The following is a 6118-nucleotide window of genomic DNA, read 5'->3' on the forward strand; positions in this document are numbered from 1 at the left end:
GTGTCCAGGGTCAGTACCACGAGGGCATGGCTGTCTGCCTCAGAGCCTTCCCAGATGGTTCAGATGGGAGGACTGCTCTCTCCCTGTTAGTCCTGAACACCCATGTTTTCTGCCAGTAACAGCACGGAGTTGAACTGGTGCAAGAGCTGCCATGTGCCAGCTCTTCCCGGGTTGACTGCTTATGGACCTTAGAGTCAGGTGTTAGAATCAGTTAGATTGGATCGTTTCTTGGTACCTTGTGAATTACATTTCAAAGAGCACTTCAGTCACAGGACTTAACTGAGGAAAAAAGATGCTATGTCTGCTGTGCAGAGAGCTCATAGTCCCATTTCAGGCAGTAAGAAAAGGCATAAGAATGTTATGTCTCAGGCACTAAAATGAAATATCTGAAACTGTTTAAATCTGGTGCATATTATTTTATAATTCTATGTTTCTCTCTGTCTCTGTCTCTCTCTGCCCTGTCTCTCCATCTATATATGGCGATCATGCCATGTACATGCCTACATGTACGTATGCACAGACACATGTGTATATAAGTGTTATATATATGACAGGCTAATCAAAGAATTTATGAAGAAAACATCCACTTTTTATGAGGAAACATAATGAAAAAAGCATGATTTTATATGATTTTTGAGAGTGTTCCTAAGATATTATTTCCCAGGTTGACCCTTTCTCCTCAAAGCGAGAGTTGCCTGGTTCTTGACTGTTTGGTGTAAGAACCTCCTCCTCTCACTGATGTATGTTTATTCAGATCCCTGAGTCAATAATTCAAAAGGAGATGCTGTTTGTGAGGAGAATAATGACTGGGTCCTTATTTCCATGTCGCGGGATAATCTATGTCTGTTACAGACACGTTCCTGGGCTTTATCTTTGAATGGTCACTGTGGACCAGGGTTTCCAGCCAGCACTACTCAGGGATTCAGCCTGACACCCCCACCTGTCATGACATAGGACAACCACACGATTCCTCAAATGTTTCAGACTGATGCAGGTCATGTTGAACTGAACAGCCCCTGAATAACAGTGACAATGTTCAATGGCTTTTATTCTGAAAATGAAGTCTTGGGGATTCGAAAAATTAGACTTTGCCCTCTTATTAAAGTCTGGATAATTTAACCCCAAGTCGAGACTTAATTGACCAAGACAAATTACCTAATACAATAGTATGGAAGATTCCACAAGAAGCTTTTGTCTGAATGATCCCTGGGAAATGCTCAAGAATAGGATTTTGAAACAATGCTGAAAAGGTAACTGAGCAAAACTTATGTTCACCTATAATGTGAACACGATGGCAACAATCTCATTTTGCCGCCATTCATCAGGGTCTAGAGGTATGTGTACAGTTACAAATGTGACATATTTATCAGGTCAAAATGTTGTTTTCCATTTCATTGTATCTATTTCTGGAAGTGTTTGCTTTTTTGGCTTTGTTGATGGTGCTAGCCAAATGATTCTGGGTGTTGCTCCTGGCTTTGAAGTTACCAGGCAATGTCTGTGTTTCTACAACCAGATGCAGGGCTGCTTTCCTGAACATTCCAGCCAGTGCAGGACACTCATGGCTTGGCAAGACTGTCTTGTTCATGTTGGAGTTTATGTTCATGCTGGCATTTTTCTGTAGGATGGAGACTGTGACACACTCTGGGAACCGTGTTTTGTAGACTTTGTTACCCCACAGAGTTCCCACCTGGGCTGCTTCAATCAAGATGAGAGACAGAGGGAACTGTTCCCCGTCTGGATCCAGATGGAGGTTCCTTGTGTTGAGATCAGGCCCCCAGCAGAGGGGGCCCCAGGGGCAGGTGGGCTGGACCAGATCCTGAGCCCTGAGCACCTGGGATTGGAGCTGGCTGCCTGCCAAAACTAACAGCACACTGTCACTCACCAGAGGATCAAGTCCATGGCTTAAAGGGACGTTGGGTTATGGAAAGCCCAGGGAAGGCTCTGCGAATGCTTTGACCTCTGACTCTATCAGTCATTTCAAAACATGGAGAAACAAATGTTTCCACACATGACTCTTCTGGATCCTCAAGAACTTCCTCTCCATCTGCCTAACAGGCATCTGTATTGAATGTTTGACTCGTTGTTATTTCTTTTCTCATAGAATGAATTTAAAAATTCCTTAGACATAAAAAATGATCACTAGGATAAGTGGGAATTGACATGTTCGTGATGAAGGCTTTTTGTCTAGAAACATTAAATGATGTGCTGAATCCTGCTCCCCGTGGAGTAATTGCACCAAGGAAGATGGTCATTGCATTGTATCATCTGCCTGAGCTTCCTCTGCTCTGTAGGTTCTTCACCTGTTCCAGGAGCTTCACTCTGAGCTGACCCTTAAAACCCAGTATTTGCACATGAAATAAAGTCTCCTTCAAAGCCATGGCTGTTCAGGGTGTTTAGTAATCTTTCCCCCTGTGCACATGTGAGGTTCTCTTTGACCTTGTAAACATGTCAGGTCACTTGAGATGTGGGGAGTGAGGGCACAGGGAGGTTCTGGGACCCGCAAGGCAGACCCTGCCTGTGGAGGAGGATTTGTATGGTGCCCCGGGGTCAGCAAGACAGGATTTTCTCAGAATGTCATGGTAAGGTCATGCACATAAAGCCAAATGGGGCCTCTCAGCTGAGAATTCTCAAGTTCAGTGCTTCTCTTTCATAGTCAGTGAATTCAGGAATCTAGCAATTCTTATGATTGTGAAAATGAGGACACTGCAGACATTCTGGGAAAAAAGCAACATTAAATTAAAACACTTAAAATGATTTTTTTTTTTCTGTTGAGCCCATAGCATTTGGAAGATTCAGGCTCGGGATTGGACCCAAGTCACTGCAGTGACATTCCTGGATTTTTAAGCCATGGCAACATAAGGGAACTCTTAATTGATTTCCTAAAGCTCAATAACAATGCCTGTACATCACCAGTTTAACGCAAAAGGGAAGATCATATCAGGAAAGACACAAGAGATGAGTGAGTTTTTTAGTGCTCACTCCTCACCTTATAATACAAATCTATTAACCACCTCAGTAGTGACAACAGTGAATTCTGCCTCAGGGACCCACTAGCCTCACAGAAGTGACTTCTCATCCACTCATTCACTTTTCCCCAGAAGCAAAGGATAAGCCAGAGTTCAAATGCTCTTTGAAGCATTACTTGCACTCACTTTTCAGTGCTTCCAGAAATGTGTAGGTGGACTCTTCTAAAGCAACTGCTAGGCCAAGTTGATAAAAAGGAGCAAAAATTTTAAAAAAATAATGAAAGTAAAATAAAATGAGATACAATGTGTATTCCTGAAAGGAGGCATGGAGGTCTTATAAAGTTTACTGAGACCTACAGGCCATAATAAATTCTTAGAAACTTCCATGTGGGAATCTTCAATCCCATATTCTTATCCTGGGCAGTTGGGAGGCTCTTCCATCAAGAGATGGGCTCTTAATTCTGGGCCCTGACAGCCTCATGTGAAATCTAAAACCCATTATGAGACTGTCTATTAGTCTACAATTCTAGGTAAACTTACTGCATCAAAGTGATTTATTTAAGGCAATAGCAAGAGGAGAATTCTTGCTTGGATTCTATGGAAACATGAAAGCAAAGAACTCCTGGTCACAGAAATGCAGGCAATCCTACTAACCAGACAGGTAAACACCTATTGTTTTGGGGCTTAGTGGTAATATTTAAAGTAAAACTCAGTAAAAATCATTCGTCTTCATTGCAACATAAACCCGTGGTGTTGGTTATAACTGGAATTGAACTGACCTAAGAATATGTATTAAAAAAAAGATAACAAAAAAACATGCTATAGAACTTGTCTGAATGTAAATATTTGCTGAGAGGAAGAGTGAAGAGGGAGACAGAAGAGGCGTTGTAATCCTCACAGTGGTAGGCAGATAGAGAAAAGCTTTGGACCAGAAGGACCAAAACTTGCAAGAGGATAGACATGTGCGGTAAGAATTGGACTTGACTGCCCCCTAGTGTGCTGTTGACAGAGGCTCAGGGACAGTGTCCTGACTTGAAAGGTGCAGGACACTTATATATTCAGATATATATTTAAAGCCTTTAAAAAAGGAGACATTTCAGTTATTCATTTAATTATATCTATACCTAGAAACTGTGAGTGAGATTTGTATGTACAAAATGAGTCACTTTATTTATGTTTGACATTTTTTCTTTTTATGACAATATACCATCAAGCTTGTAATCTCCACGAAATCATTTAAGTTGAAAAAAGACAAGAAAATCCAGAGCAAGGGAGAATGTCAGAGGGTTTGGAAAATCAACATTGAAAAATCCACAAGAAATAGAAGGGTGAAATAGATGTGATATTTTCATTGCATGAGAGAGCCATGAGATTACATTGGAAAATAGAATCACACAGGCTTAAATTGCAGCTAAAAAGATCCTTTTCTAGGAGTGCGATTGTTTCTAACCTGATGTTATGCTCTCCTCTATGGTTATCAATACACACCAGGATAAAAGTTCTGATTGGCCCAGGCAGAAAACAAAGGCTGAACAAATGGACTTCAGCTAAGCTTTGGGTGACCTGCAGGCCAGCTCCTATCACTGGCCTGTTTCTAAAGGGGCATCTCACCAAAGCCAGGCAGCTGACAGGTCTGAACATGTGGTGTCCGAGGAGGAGCTGAGGCTCTGCTGGTCCACAGGCCTCAGCTGCACCCTCTGCCCCTGGTTCTCCCACCTCTTCCTCTTACACAGCCTCAGAGCATCTGCCCCTCTGCTCCCCCAGACAACACACACCCATGTGTGCAGCTGGGCCCCCAGGAGAGGGGTTTGTGTCAAGGGCTGTATCACTGTGGGAGGAGACTCTTTATATTGCTGGCAGTAATAAACGCCTGCATCCTCAGCCTCCACCCTGCTGATTTTCAGGGTGAAATCTGTGCCTGACCCACTGCCACTGAACCTGTCTGGGACCCCAGAGGCCCTGTTGGTAGCCTGGTAGATCAGGAGCCTTGGCGACTGGCCTGGTTTCTGCTGGTACCAACTCAACCAATTGTTTCCATAACTCTCAAGGCTCTCACTGGACCTGCAGGAGATGGAGGCCTGGCTCTCCAGGGCTGACTGACAGGGAGAGTGGAGTCTGGGTCAGCACGATGGCCCCACTGGATCCTGAAATAATGAGAGAAAAGAAGAGCATTTTGAGCAAATATCATGAGTAATTTTCACAATTCTCTACTTGTTATTTACTTCATGCTAGATTAGTTTTTGATTGTGAGTTGTCCCCAAAACATTCACCTTGAGAAAACCCTAGGACTTACAGCATCAAAGATCTCTAGAGGTCATGTGTCCACTTGCCCACACTTTCACCAGAGGATGGGTACTTATTTCATCTGGTTTTATCCTCATTCTCCGTTTGTTAAACATCTGCCCTTGGCAGAGGGTGGGAGATGTGCACATGCATGTTGGCACATGCCCACAAAAAGCAGCCCTGCCCCCACAGCACCCCCTTCCCCTTCTCCTCTCCCCTCCATCCTCACCTGGGACCCAGAGCAGGAGGAGCCCCAGGAGCTGAGCAGGGAACCTCATGGTCAGCTGTGAACAGATGAGCCCTGATCAGTCCAAGCCAGACTAGAGCTGCCCTTTTATGTCAGGCTGGCCATGGGCAGGTCCTCCCTAGGGGACAGCACACAAATGCAAATCCCCTGGTGGGGGCAGCAGAGGGGGAAGAGCAGGTGGGTGGAGGCACTCACATTGGAACCAAGAGAAATCACGGTCTCATTTTTCTCGTCATTTTCACCCGTTATCTTGACATTCATGGGAGCAGCTGTCACTTCTCTTTACTCCCTTACAGTCTCAGGAAGATCTCTCATTGCTCCCCTGCTTGTGCTCACAGGTCATCCTTTTGAATGTACTGAGTCTTTCTAGTCCTAGTTTAGCAAGTCATTTTAAAATTAAAAATAGCAATGAATGCTACTTAAAAATTTGTCAAACATTTAAATCATCAGTCGATGTGATCAAAATGTTTTCTTCTGGAAAACACTCTTCTTCAGCTACGTTAATAAACCCTCTGGACTCACTGGACCTCAGGGAGGATCCTCGTCACCGTGATGACGCATATGAGCCCCCAGAGCTGCTCTTCTTAGTAGAAACCTGGAGAGCTGCCCACGTGGGAAAAAG

The 6118-nt window shown here is 43.9% G+C and overlaps 1 pseudogene; it reads right to left on the reverse strand.

Moving 5' to 3' along the window:
• Positions 1-4558: 4558 nt before the first annotated feature.
• On the reverse strand, positions 4559-5577 carry LOC125119183 (immunoglobulin kappa variable 2-28-like; annotated as a pseudogene).
• Between the last annotated feature and the right edge of the window lie 541 nt (positions 5578-6118).

This window comes from Phacochoerus africanus, unplaced genomic scaffold, assembly GCF_016906955.1.
Source record: "Phacochoerus africanus isolate WHEZ1 unplaced genomic scaffold, ROS_Pafr_v1 Scaffold_179, whole genome shotgun sequence".
Classification (NCBI taxonomy): domain Eukaryota; kingdom Metazoa; phylum Chordata; class Mammalia; order Artiodactyla; family Suidae; genus Phacochoerus; species Phacochoerus africanus.